Here is a 15,326-nt window from a genome sequence, read left to right on the forward strand (position 1 = left end):
TGAGTTAAGGAGCTATTACAAATTACAAACCACTGTATATCTGATACTATTATATGTACTCAGGAAGCGAGTACTAAATGAACAGAGGACAACAAACCTAGCTTCTAGGAAAAAAAAAAAAAAAAGACTGAGGAACAACAGAGTAGTCCTTCCAAACTATTCAATTCTTCCACATCCTGAATTTTTCAACCATTTATTTGATTTTCATTTTATTTATTACACTTAAAAATCTCAAGTTCTACAGAGAGCTCAGTTTACATATAGTATTATGAAAGATAGGAAAAACTAAATCTTAAATAGTAAATTACCTTAGATAGCAAATAGTACATATTCATGATGTTCTTTTTTTTTTTTTTTTTAATATTCATGATGTTCTGTTTGACCTTCTGATTCTTACTGACTTCCAGGTTTCTGAATTGATTCATCTCTAAAGTACACTGTCCTGCACCAAACTGCAGATCATCACACTGTCTGCCTTCTCCTTTGGAGTCACAGTTCATCTCGACCTTGCTATTTGTGTAAGTATCAGATTGGGTAATGACCTCATCTGTTACTATATTAGAATCCCTAGTTATCCACTTGGCATTTATGGTCAGCTTTCCATTTACAACCTGGTGCTGACATATTCCCTAGACAATACTCTGCTGCTCATTAGCATGAGCGTCCTCTCTCTAAAATCATGGTATAACATAAATCCTCTAGGCCTCTCAGACACATTGTGTTGTGAAATTCTTATGAACTTGCAGCAATTTACTAGAGAAGTAATTGTTTTATCTAAAATTATATTTCAAATCATTATTTGAATACATGCTTTTTTCTCATTAAAATAACGTTTTCTTTCAAAAGAGAAAAGTCAATTATATTTTATTGTGTTTACAAGAGTGAATGACAATGTGATGCATTAACAAAACTATCTTTAAACATTGCAGTACTATTTGAATTATGTGAATAGCTCTGGAAGATTTTTGAAGATATTCGATTTATTTTCTGTATCTTTAATGACTTTGAGAAAATATATGTAGCTTGCATTTGAACAATTTAAAAGCAAAGTGACTTTTATTAATATTAATTTGTATCTCCTGAAGCATATTATTCATTTTCAACATAGCATTATGCACTATCATCATGTTTATTCAATGGTGATTAAAAAAAAATGACAACTCATATTCTAAAATCAATTAGCAATTTAAATGTAGTGAAAGATTAGTCAAAACAATATATTACTTTTTACTTTTTTCTAAACCAAAGAAGCTTAAGGACATCATTGTCTTTTCTACTTTTTAATGTAGCTATTAACAATACCCAAGAATTTATATGCATATTTTATTTCCTTTAATTAAATTCACATCAAGGTACTAATTTATATTTATAAAATATAGATAAATACACACAAATAAATATATAAAGTTTTTGAAACCTTATAACTAAACTTTTAAGGAAAGTTTAACAAGAACAAATTTCATCTCGTTTGATTAATTCCGTATAGATGAATGGAAAATTAAGTTAGTATGCTGAAGCTAAAAAATCATGAAAATGTATATAACTGCTAAAAATTATAATATGCATTAAAAAGTATGATTTCTGGCAAATTATGACAGCTTTTAAAAAATCTGTTTTCCTTTAGGAAAATGTTGATAATTAAAGTCCATTGCCAGATTTTTTAGAAGAAAGTTATATCTTTGGCAGCCCAGGTGGCTCAGGGGTTTAGCGCCACCTTCAGTCCAGGGTGTGATCCTGGAGTCCCGGGATCGAGTCCCACTTGAGCTCCCTGCATGGACCCTGCTTCTCCCTCTGCCTGTGTCCCTGCCTCTCTCTGTGTGTGTGTCTCTCATGAATAAATAAATGAAATCTTAAAAAAAAGAAGTTATATCTTGATATAACTTACTTCTAAAAAAGTGCAACTAATTACAAATCTAAGTTGTTTTATTAGAACGTAATTTTAACAGGACCTAATTTATAAATTATATTCCTTTAAATATGTGCTATTGTAGATGTGACAGATATTTAAAAATACATCATTTAAACATTGGATACTCAGATGATTAGGTACCATTTTGTTCCTGACAATGATGTTCTGTTGTTTTAACATAAGCTGCAGTTCTCAAAGTGTGGCTTTGAGACCAGCAGCACCACAGTCACCTGGAAACTTGTTAGGGAAGCAAAATTTTTGACTCCAAACCTACTGAATCAGTAACTCTAGAAGTGAGGTCAAGCAATGGGTGTTTTAACAAATCCACTGAGTAATTACGATGCATGCTAAAGATGGACTATCTGGATGTTCTCAACTGTGGTGAATATAAGAATTATCAGTGAGTAAATAGATACGTAAGTATCTTTCTATAACAATTAAAATAAAGTGTCTGGGGCAGCCCTGGTGGCACAGCGGTTTGGCGCTTCCTTCAGCCCAGGGTGTGATCCCGGCCACCCAGGATCGAGTCCCGGGTCAGGCTCCCTCCATGGAGCCAGCTTCTCCCTAGGCCTGTATCTCTGACTCTCTGCCTCCCTCCCTCTCTCGCTCATGAATCAATAAATAAAATATTTTTAAAAAATAAATAAAAAAAATAAAGTATCTGGTGAGAAGACCAGTATTTGTTAAAGCACCCCAATTTTTATGTATAGTCAGGGTTGAGAACTATTTATCATCTAACATTCAAGAAAACTTACTTCATTCCCTTTTCATTTCTGTGGAATTGAAGGCATGCCTGTTCTTTCATTGACCTTTTGATTGAAAAAAAAATTCTGCCTCATCAACAAACTTAAATCTAATGCCAATCTTTCCCATTTTTCCTATCCTCCTGATGGGAAACATACCATTGACTTATTTTTGTGTTATAATTACTATGCCAATTTAAGTAAGCTATTACCTGTACACAGATAACATCTTATTAGTAATTCTTAGCAAATATAACAGAGACCTGCAAGAATCATTGGTCCTCTAGACCATTTATCTTATCACATAGTATCAGTTTCCTAATAAATACCTGGGTGGAGTTAATCACAGTGGAGATTCATCATAAGTACTCTGAATGTGCTGCTCATTTAAGAATTTAGCTAGTTCCTACTATACTACCATGTTATGGCATTAATCTTTATTTCCACAAATTAAACTAGTAATTTAATATGAGACTATAGAAGTTTAACACTGACACAGAAATACAGGCAAGTAGTAATCCTTAAGAACAGTACTATTTAATACTATTTAACTAATCTATGTAACTAAGTAACTAATACTATTTAACAAACTCTCAGTCACACCAGTGATTTGATAAATGTTTAAAAAGTCTGAGTATCCTGGGACGCCCCGGTGGCTCAGCAGTTTAGCACTGCCTTTGGCCCAGGGCCTGACCCTGGAGACCTGGATAGAGTCCGGCCTCCGGCTCCCTGCATGGCGCCTGTTTCTCCCTTCTGCCTGTGTCTCTGCCTCTCTTTTTGTGTCTCTCATGAATGAATAAATAAAACCTTAAAAAAAAAAAAAGTCTAGGTATCCAGACATTTTAAGTAGCAGGTCTCTTTTAGATGTTAGTCATTACTCTAAGCTCAGTATTTCTAAAACAATATCTAAGAATTAAGGTATGCATTTGTAGTCTACAAAATTATGAATAAAATGATTTATGTAAGAAGTAGATAATCTTCAAATAATTTTTAGTTTACAATATTTAATCCTGAGTTAATAATTGATAACACTGTAATCATCCCATTTTTCTAAAGCAGAAATAGCAAATGACTTTTTAAAAATTTGCACAAAATAAGCTTATGCTTGATTAGAATAATTATTTTGCAAAATGTCTTCAATGTGTCCTCCAAATTTTAGAATCTACAATGTTTCTTCCTCCTTTCTTTCCTATATTCAAGTCAACACTAATTATTGGTACTTTTTCATGAAATATCTTTCAGGTATCTTTTATTGTAAGCCTCATAGCATTATACTCACAATTTAATTCAGTGCTAAGACTTTTTTTTTTTTTTTGCCTCCAGTTTTTCTTACCCATCTTAAACGCAGATGTTGAATGATTTTCAAAAAGTAATTCTTGAGGCACCAATGTGGCTCAGTCAGTTAAATGTCTGACTCTTGATTTCAGCTCAGGTCATGATCTCAAGATTGTGAGATTGAGCACCACATGGGGCTTTGTGCTGGGTATGGACCTGCTTATGATTCTCTCTCTCCCTCTCCCTCCTCATCCTCGCTCCAGCTCTGTCTCTAGCTCCCTAATTAAAACAAAAACAAAAACAAAAACAAAAAAACAAAGTAATAATTCTTCCCATCATGAAATTAACCAAATAAAAGACCAGCTATGTTAAATTAATATCTTCAGGTTTGCATGCAAATTTCTTTAATGCTCAGTATCAGTTCATTTCTCACTAACTCACTTCATATTCTTTTACTTTCTTCCTCTCCTACAATGTATGTCACAACCTCACCTTGTCTAACATTATGCTATATTCATAGTGATATAAGAATGAGTTAGGAGCAGATGGGGCTAGGCAGGAAAAGATAAGGGAAAGGTCCCAATGTCAGGCTCCTACCCATCCCAAGGAAACAAAGACAATAAAAACAGAAAAATAAATCTGACTCCCTAACTCCAAATCGTTAGGGAGTATTCCTCTTTAATGGCTATTAGACTCACAGAAACCCCAGATGTAAAGAAATACTATGGAGGAGATATTAACCAGAGAGATGGGAACACCTTATTTGTGCTCATGATATTTACAAAAAAAAATCTTGTTTGGTACAAGTCCACCATGTTTGTTCTAACTATAGACATGAAACGTATAAATCCACCCTGATAGTGATAAGAAATTTTCCAAAAAGTAAAAAGAAAGAATGTTTAAATACTGAATGAAAATCATGAAATATTCTTTAAAAAGCATAAGAAGAAAGAAAGAAAGAAAGAAAGAAAGAAAGAAAGAAAGAAAGAAAGAAAGAAAGAAGAAAGAGCAAGAAGAAAGAAAAATTTTCCAAGTTCCCTGGTCTCTTTCCTATAAAAGACAGACCATAAAAGCCCTCAGGGCAACTCTGTCAGGACCCCTCTCAATTTTGAGAGCTTTCTCTGCTTAATAAATTTCTATTGCTTTGCTCACTCTATTGTCTGTGAGATTCATTCTTTGACTCCCTGGGACAGGAACCAAGCTCTCCCATGTCAATAGGTCTGGATTGGCTGAAAATCTTATGAAAAACTTGAGTTTATTTATCAGCATGAAATCACAAATCATGTAGCCTATAACGGTCATTTTTATTTTCTTTTAAAGAATTTCAAAGTAATACATTTTTCTCTTTACAAATATATAAAGACAAATATTATTTCTTCTGTAAAGACAAATATTATTCAGCTCAGAATGATAGCTTTTATAAAATAGATATTAATTTTGTGGAAGATTTAAATTTTCTAAAAATAAGATGAAGGACATAAATCACGATGACATGTCTACGGGCATGCAAAATTCAATATACACACTACACTTTGGTTACAGCATCTACACAACACACCTAGCTATGTTTCTTTATAATGATTATTTTGAAAAAACATATTTGAAGAATTACCTAGAAAATGTGTGTGCATGGATAGATTTGCATGTGTTTTATGGAACACAATAATTGTTAAACATTTAAGGATCAGACACTTTTAAAACCGGTTTATCCGCCAGAAGTCAGCTTTGCCTCTACTGAAACATAGTTTGTTCATTTTCTCTATTGTTCACATTCTAATAATACTCTATTTCAGTTATTTAGGAGAATTTAAAAATTATTTTTGAGTAGCAATTATTTTAAATGGAATTTCCAGTATACAAAAGAGTATAATTATAGTGATATGGTTATGAATTATATGGAGTACACTCATACATTATTTTTGCTTTATGAAAATCTACTTATGCTTTTTTAAGAATATTTCATGATTTTCATTCAGTATTTAAACATTCTTTGGCAAAACATAAATAAATAAAGGGAGAGAGAGAGAGAGAGAGAGGAAGGGAAGCAAACCATAAGAGATTCTCAACTATTGAGAACGAACTGAGGATTGATGGAGGGAGGTGAGCAGGAGAAGGGGTAAATGGGTGATGTGAATTAATGAAAGCACTTGTGATAAGCACTGGGTGTTGTTGTTTTTAAGATTTATTTATTTATTTATTTATTTATTTATTTATTTATTTATTTATGATAGACATAGAGAGAGAGAGAAAGAGAGGCAGAGATACAGGAGGAAGGAGAAGCACACTCCATGCTGGGAGCCCAATGCGGGACTCAATCCCGGGACTCCAGGATCACTCCCTGGGCCAAAGGCAGGCACTAAACCACTGAGCCACCCAGGGATCCCCGGCACTGGGTGTTATATGCAAGTGATGAATCACTAAATTCTACTCCTGAAACCAATATTATACTGTATTTTAACTAAATAGAATTTAAATAAAAATTTGGAAGAAACAGAAAACCTGACATAATATGATGTAGTCACACATCATAATCATTTTTCATATTAAATTAACAATAATTTTAATGATTTTTAAATTGATTACATTTATTGACCAAACATATTAAAATAATAAAATAAACATTATTTGACAATGTGTTTGATGGGAAATTGAAGAACATGTATAACATTACAGCACACTATATAAAGGATAGGAGAGATGGGGTGAGACTTACTTTCCTATCTATGAATTCTGTCAGTGATCCTGGATTTCCTGAAGCCTCTAGAGTCATGGACATGTAATTCCTCCATAAGACACCATGAACCTACAGGTGGAGGCCACTTGGCATGTTATTTTTAGAGCCACTTAGCACGTTATTGTTCAAGCTGTAAATTTATCAACTTTGGAGAGATTAATTGAAGAATGTTAAATCTTTACTCATACCTAAGGGAATAGAAATTCCTTTATTACCTAAGAAAATGAAAAAGATTTAAAAAGTTGATTCATATATGATCATTAAAAAAATTAAAAGGCAGTGAAACTGGTAATAGCAACAAAAGTATTAGCATGGTAGTTCTTACAGACCATAGAGCAACATGATAATATCATCATGGTGTAGAAACGAGTTAGGGGCAGAGGGGGCTAGGCAAGGAAAAGATAAGGGAATGGCCCAGAGTCAGGCTTCCAGGAATCTGTGTGCTCCCATAAACCCTAAGGATACTGAGAGACTCCAGAGTCAGGCTCCTACCCATCCCAAGAAAACAGAGATAAGACAGTAAAAACAGAAAAAAATAAACCTGGCTTCCTAGTTCCAAAATATTAGGGAGTATTCCCCTTTAATGGCTACTAGGTTCACAGAAACCCCAGATGCAGAGAAATATTATGGAGGAGATATTAACCAGAGAGAAGGGAACACCTTGTTTGTGCTCATGATATTTACAAAGAAATATCATGTTTGTTAAAAGTCCACCATGTTTGTTCTAAATATTCACCCTGATATTGACAAGAAATTTACCAAGTTCTCTGGTCAGTTTACTATAAAAGACAGACCATAAAAGCCCTCAGTGGCAACCCTATCAGGACACGTCTCACTTTTGAGAGCCTTCTCTGTATCTCAGCTTAATTAACCTCTACCACTTTGCTCATTCTGTTGTCTGTGAGGTTCATTCTTTGACTCAGTGGAGACAGGAACCAAGCTCTCTTGTATCAATAATAAACTGAATTATCATGAAATAGGGTTACCTACTCAGCCAATTATAGAATGGAACTTTTACTGAAGAAAGATTAAACATGAAAAATGCTCTTATTCAATATGTATAAGTGAGATGAAATATTTGCTAAGAATTTTAAGAGTCTTTGAAAAACCATGGACATCAAATGGTCAATTTAATGAAAATATTCATCCTCTTAAAATTCATATATTGAAAAATACTTCTCTTGCTCACAAAATAGATGTTTTTCAATGTATCTGACACATCAGGTTCATGCAATAGATGTTGGGTAGTGTCAGGATGTGTGATACTAAGTAGATAAAAATACTCATTCATCCTCAACTGTGTAGTGTGAAGAATCACTCATTTAAGACTTAATTGAATAATGCCATGATAAAATTTATATATTAGATAGATGACAATGACAAGTTTTGTCACAGCATTGAGAATACATTTTAGTAGGAAAACAAACCAAAAGGTCTTCTATTGCTTTAGAAGAATGATTATAGGGATCTGAACCACATTAATGGTAGTAGGTATCAAAACTTGAGTTTGCATCAGGAAAATATAGCAGATGGAATTGATGAGACTTAGTAGCTAATTGTAAGTGAAATGAGAGGTATGAAGGAAATATTACTCAAATAAGATATCAAGATTTGCTTTTTTTGTAGTAAATAGACTAGAAATCTTCACAATGTAGAAATAATATGTTTTTTTGGTCTCTGTTGAGTTATTATGCATATGCAATTTACAAGGTAAATTATGACTTTCTACCTCAATTAGGAACACTAAGTAGAGAACAAATGATACCTACTTTTGTATTATTTTTGGTAATTTCATTATTATGATTAATTTCTGATATCTAGTCAGTATTACAGAACTCCTGTTTTGTTTTTTTTCTCACCAAATTGTTGAGAAAACCTCTTAGCAATATAGAGTCAACACTCATTATTTTTTTGGTTCGCCAATTATTTTCTCACAAAATTCCACATAGTACATGTTTCAAGCCATTTTGGACTGATGGCTAAAATGGTTTCCACATCTATTCTGCTTGCTTAAACTCTTTATTCCATAGCCCCACTGTTCATTACATTTTCATCTCCCAGAGATCATTACTCACTTTCAAACTTAAGCTGATTTGTTGCAATATCAATATGAGATCTTTTAACCTCCACTTCACTTACAACATAACTGAGATGCAGCATTTCAGCACCTGTCAAAGGCAGACCTGGACCAGGTTTTCTGACAAAAACATTAACATGCTTTCCATTGCATTATATCTATTCTTAGGTCAAAGATTTGATTATGCTTGGAGTTTTATTATATTTTTTCTTTGAAGCTTGATACTAATAATTGCAAACCTACCCCAGGTATGCAAAATGACAACCTAATTATTATGAGTTCATATTTATGTCATACTCATCCCTTTAAATAATATAAGTTAAATGTAATCTTCTAAACCATTTTTTATGACAGATTTTCGAGCTATCTAGGAATGAGGAATACCACCTGATTTAATGTCCTAATGATCTGCCCTAATAATTTCTCAAATCTCATGCCTGAAAAAGAAAGTACAGTAGAAGAAATGGAATTTTTATCTTGTAATTTTCAATCTGTGATCAGGCCTTATCAACTCATATTGTAAGAATATGAGAATGTTAAAAACAAAAACAAAGTAAAACACATTCAAGTTCCTCTGCTTTTCTGTTGTTGTTGTTGGGGGGAGGGGGGTGATAGGTGAAGGGGGATGTTATGGGAAGGGCCCTGAGGACAAAAGTGATCTATATAGTGCCAAATAGTCTCTCCAATACCTAGAATGACTAAGTCTAAAAAAAAAGCTAAAAAATTAGAACCTCTTCCAAAAATGCTGGAATGGCCCATAAAGTTAAGTAATATTATAAATGATTCAATGAATAGCATACATTACATTGTGAATTCCTGTATGCTTACATCAAGTTAATGTCCAGTAATTCAATTAAATGAATACAATTTAAAAGAAGACATTTCCTTAATAATGTAACATTGCAGTTTCTGGGTAAAATATATGATACTATTTATGGTCATTTACTCAAACCTCTACTTACTTCAGTGGATATTGCTTTATGAATTTTGCAGTAAGAAGTAAACATAAGCTCGGTGAAGCAGCTATATCTCTACCAGTTGCAGATAATAAAATACTTTATATTAAGTAGTCATTTGTATTAAAGTTGTCCTTCATAAAGTACTGGTGCTGTATATTTTTAGTATTTGCTTCTACTCTTATGATATGCAAATATAATCATTATACCATTTTACTGAAGTGTTCAGCATGTTTCTACACCATCTAAATTGGTGAAAATGAATTGTGATAGCATGCAATATTAATATGAAAAGCCACAAAAATTGCTCACATAATACAACTTTCATATTAGAGGATTTAAAAACCTCAATTTTGCTGTTGCAAACCTCTCCTTAGTTGTGCACATAAGCAGAAAGATGAGGTACTGAGTATTCTATCTCTTTTGAAAATAGTCTTCTCTAGGGATCAGAATGATAATAATGCTTGGCAAAATAATATTTTGATTTTGATTCAAAGAACAAAATACTAATTTCAGTTAAAGATAACTCTATTGCTTTACAGCTACTGAAATTTAGGAAAAGGACAAGATTCTCCCTATGAATAATATAATGAGAAGTTGAAAATCTATCTGGTGTATAGAGCTATCCATTTCCCTTTCTGTTTTATATGGTATAATGAGTTCTAAAAAATTAAAAATAATAAAAAAAGAACAACTGTAGGGACTTATCATTGGGAAAAAATACTGACAGAATTGAGTCATAGAGTAATTCTTTGACCAAAGGTAGCATTCAAATTCATTTTTTGAATTTTATGAGCTTTTTTTAGAGAAAACCTATAATCATTTGCCCAAAGTTTTATTTACTGGTTTTGCCCATGAGAAGTTCTAGCTGAGCTATTAAGCAAAATATGAAACCAAATGACATGGAGTCCTTAAGATCTGTATACATATAAACCATGAAATTCTAAAGGGCTGTATCTTTCTAACTGTCTTAAAAGTGGAATTTTTATATGGGGACAAGAAATTATTTATGGGAGTGATTTTTTAACTTCTCATATTCTGTCCTATGCTAATACATCTTCAAATATTTATGTCACTAAATGAAAGACACAAACATAACATCTTTTTAGCTATTTGCCCTACTGAGAATTATAGGAAAGACAAAACTATTTACTGGTTTGTTTTCTTTTCTTTCCTATGACTAGTTTCTTCTGTAAGGAGCTGGAGGCCAGTGGATGCACATTACACAATTTTTAAGACAGAAGACATAATGCATCAGTTCTAAGTCAGACTCTAGTTATGATGAAAGAGGCATTGTCAATGGCAGCTCTGCTAGGTATACTGCTTTCTGATGAAAGAATGGTGCTACCACCAGGAAGTATTATACAGGAAAAGCATGGGGATGAAGAAGAAATGGAGAAAGGATAGAAAAGTCAACCTGAAAACTTTGCTTTGCCACTTAAAGAATTCTCATCGGTAATATTCAACAAAAAATGGGTATAATAAAACATATATGAAATAAACATGAGAATTATAAATGTATGATATCTATGATATCTATGTAAAGCATCAAAGCCTAGACATATTCAATAAATGGTAGTTTTACTATTATCCCGAAGATTCTCAGTATAATTGTCCCCTCTCACAGGAAAAAAAAAATCCACTTGGCATAGTAAATGAAAATACAAAGAAATATCAAATGTATGTGATCCTTATGAAACAAAACCAACTATATTTCTTTGGTTTTCATTTTTATAAAGCATCATTATCATCATAAACCTTCTTATTCCTAATTCTTAAGTTTCATGACCAAGTCAAAGGAAGGATGATGGTCTTTGCAGAAAGTCTTGGACTAAAATTTAGGTATCTTCACTCTAGTAATTTAGTTAATCTAAGACATTTTGTTCATATATTAAGTGATATTTCAGGCTGGCTGTAAGGATTACAGAAAATAGTCTATAACCCTAGATGGCACATAAAGCATCATCAACTGTGAAGTTAACCTACTCTATTTCCCTTTTTATATACTAATATTAATAAAGAAGGTAATACTAGCTCTCTTTAAGGTTTTTTTTTAAAGCTTTAGTTGAAGTATAGTTGACATATTAGTTTCAGGTGTACAGAATAGTAGTTCAAAATTCTGTACATTATGAAATGTTTACAAGTGTGGTTATTGTCACTATACAAAGTTATAGTAATATTAATAACTGAATTCCCTAGTGCTGTGCTTTTTATCCAAGCGACTTATTTATTTCATAACTGGAAGCTTATCTTTGTTATGATGGGCTCTTCCTCTGCCTTCATGTTTACTCTCCCTCTTTGATTACACTAAGTTGCACTCACTTCTCCAAGTGATTTCATTCACATTTTTCTGTTATCAACTAAGTGTTGATGGCTCCCAAATGCAGACCTCTAACCTGAACTGATCCTTTTTTACTTTAGATTTTATCACTTTCTTATTCTATTTTGCTTACCTTAGTCATCATCCATCATCTTTCCCTATAATGGTGATCACTCCCCTGATAGGAGTCCCATTATTCTATACACCTTTCTTTGGTATATACTTCTTACTATTTTTACTATTTTGGTGTGTACATTTACTATTTTCTCAGATCACACATCTTCAGTCAATAGGTAAAGTCAATTTTCCTTAATAATAATCCTTGAGCTGATTCCATTTTTCTGTGTAATATTCCAACTTGAGCTTTCATTATCCATTACCTAAAATGTTTTATTTAGATGCCTCCCATTTAGCATCTTTGCCTGAAATTTTCCATAAATATATATGTTGTACAGCTATCAGATTGAATAAAATATGAAACCTGGCCATATAACTCTCATTCTTAAAATTCAAAACTGAATTTCCATGTCTCCAAAACAAAAATTTCATGTACTTTCCCATGACAATTAAGGTTCTCAATGACCCACATTTCTACTGTCTATGTGCACTTGCCACTCATTCTACCTGCTGAGATTGATTTGTAAAACTTACTGCTTTGGAGTTTTACCTTAGCAATATGCAGTTTGTGCCTTCATTTATGTTCTGTATTCCTGAAGTTATTTCTTATCTCTGCTTCACTTGATTAATTTCTACTTATCTTCTGTAATTCAGATTAGACTAGCTAACTAACAGTTTTATCACATGCTTTCAAAAAGATTCCTGATACTATGCTGAAGAGAAGGAAGAGACAGATATTGATATCTATGTATCACACCTTATATTTTTAAGTTATATCCATACTCAAGTCCTAGCATAAGAAAATATTAATACTAATTAGAAAAAAAAAACTACTGAGTACTTCATATATGCATGTGTATATATATATGCATGTATAGTGATAAGCACTTCACCTGTATTACATCAGTTAATCTCTAAATAGATTATGACAGTCATAACCTCTGTTATCCACTAAAAGCTATCCTTATTTTACTTCCTTCCATCTTCCTAACAAAAGAACATCCTACCCTTCCTGCCCCCCCAAAAATATTTCATGAGATAAGAGAAAGAGATCTGATGTTGCTCTATCTCCAGCACCTATATCAGTGACTAGAATATTTTAAGGCACTTAAAAAACATTGTGTATAAAAACAAAAAACAAAACAAAACAACAACAACAACAAAAGCAGTGTTTAATGTCAGACTCTTCCTTGGAAATCTCCATTGACCCATCTTTTTTTTTTTTTTTTTGCTTTGCTTTTTCAATTTATTTAATTAAATTATGAATGCAGCTATTTCCTATAAACACAAATAGAACATACCATTTTTTTGTTGTTATAGTTAACTCTCTTATATATATAGCATAGAAAATGTTTTGTTGCTTTAATTCCCTGGACAAAATCCCTATAATGCTATTTATTTTCTTTGTTGTTCCTGTGTACTGAGGAAAGACTCATTCATGGAAAACCCTGTTCATTTGACTGAGCACATGGGCAGACATTTTAGACAATATGAAGCAGTTGGTAAATTACTTATTCCCTTTACATAATGAGTAACACTTAGCATTTACTGATCAAATTGCCCTTCAGCACTTCATTTTTCTTCCATGACTTTAAAGTTCACAATAACAAGTATTATCCCCTCTACCTACTTTAATTCTGGAAACGACAGGGACCAAACAGCTTCAGACAGCATACAGTCTAATTTGAATGGCGTTGGGAAGAACTTAAGTTATAAAGAAAAAAGTATTCACAAAAGTGAATACTTTTGACTCATGGATCAGTTGGGTTAAGCTAAATAATAGTAACAAAAAAAGTAGCAGTGACCTACAACCTGGAGGGCTTAAAGCAGCAAAGAGTTATTCCCCACTCTATGAAATCCATTGTGGGTGTACATAACTCTTGGGAATGTATTATTTGTGTGACGGCTTAGCACTGTTCCTCAACCCTTATTTTCACTATAGTCACTGGGTAGCAGAATAAAACACAGAAGAATCTCAGCTTGGCAATTAAACTGATAAGAACAAATACTACACATGATCTTAGCCAAGAGGCCAAGAAGCGATCAGCTTGGCAATTAAGTGTTATTGCCTGAAAGTGATTCATATCATCCTACCCACACTTGACTGGACAAAAGAAGTCTAATGTTCACTCCTAACTTTACAGGGATAAGGATGTGCTGTTCTTCCATATGCCTGGGAGGAAAGAAAACTGGATATTTGCGAAAGGTTAAAGAGCTCACAGTAGCCCTTAAAATACTAACATAGGGAGGACACATAGATGGTAGCAGAAAATATCTTCCTGTGTGATAGATACAAATTTCATAAGTACAAACTTAGATTTGCAGAAGCATAGCTTTCATTTTTGTATAATAGCTTAAATGAAAACCTGACTCTGTGATCTGAAAAAACACCTGAGAAAGTCTTATTTATTTATTTATTTATTTTAGGTGGAGGAAGGGGGTAGGGAGAGGGAGAAGGAGAGAGGGAATCTTAAGCAGACTCTGTGCCCAGCTTGGAGCCTAACAAGGGCCTTGATCTCACAACCCCAAGATCCTGGCCTGAGATGAAATCAAGAGTTGAACACTTAACCAACTGAGCCACCCAGGTTCCTCAAATCCGTTAATTCTTAATCCTATTTGATGCAGGTATAAAACATATTGTCTTAGAGATAAATTCAGTCATCTTTTTTGTTTATTTTTCATAGAATTAATATCTAAAACTAAATTCAGCCACATTTCTATCACTCAAAAATTTGTCTTTTTTGTTTCCTGAAAAGCTTAGGGGCACAAAGACCCTTGGTGGGGTAAGAACAGCCATAATTAGACCATGTTTTGCATCAACATATTCATCTTGGTCCAGATGCCAGTCATTGCCCTTTTGCTAGAGTAAGACCTTACTTCATGCAGGCCACCTCCATATGCAATCCTCTCATTGCAGTTTTATGCCCTTCTCTCATTATTCTGTCATAAGACACCTTACAGGACTAAAATTATTCATCTTCTATAAGTCATGTGTTCATGCCTCACTTTCCAGGATACAATGAGGGAGAGATGTGTTGTTTAGGACTCAAGAATATTGACTTGTGATTATTGTGGTTGGAATGAAAATGGAAGGCCCTTAGTGATAAGGTCATACTGATTTTAGATTATTGTCATATTATAGACTATTTTAGTTTTTGCATATTATAGGCTATAAGTTTTAGTTTCTACTACATT

The 15,326-nt window shown here is 33.0% G+C and overlaps 1 protein-coding gene, 1 long non-coding RNA gene and 1 pseudogene across 2 annotated transcripts in view; 1 reads left to right on the top strand and 2 right to left on the bottom strand.

The window, feature by feature from the left end:
- The window catches only part of LOC125752224 (uncharacterized), a 54,995-nt gene extending 43,748 nt beyond the window's left edge, over nucleotides 1–11,247 (top strand). The window contains exons 2-3 of the long non-coding RNA XR_007401202.1: nucleotides 408–518; nucleotides 10,879–11,247. This is a non-coding gene — a long non-coding RNA (uncharacterized LOC125752224). The remainder of the gene's footprint in view (nucleotides 1–407; nucleotides 519–10,878) is intronic.
- EYS (eyes shut homolog) overlaps nucleotides 1–15,326 on the bottom strand; it is a 1,522,493-nt gene that overhangs the window by 1,193,233 nt on the left and 313,934 nt on the right. The gene's annotated exons all lie outside the window — the stretch shown is intronic.
- On the bottom strand, nucleotides 14,076–14,175 carry LOC112663871 (U2 spliceosomal RNA; annotated as a pseudogene).

Source organism: Canis lupus, chromosome 12, assembly GCF_003254725.2.
Source record: "Canis lupus dingo isolate Sandy chromosome 12, ASM325472v2, whole genome shotgun sequence".
Classification (NCBI taxonomy): domain Eukaryota; kingdom Metazoa; phylum Chordata; class Mammalia; order Carnivora; family Canidae; genus Canis; species Canis lupus.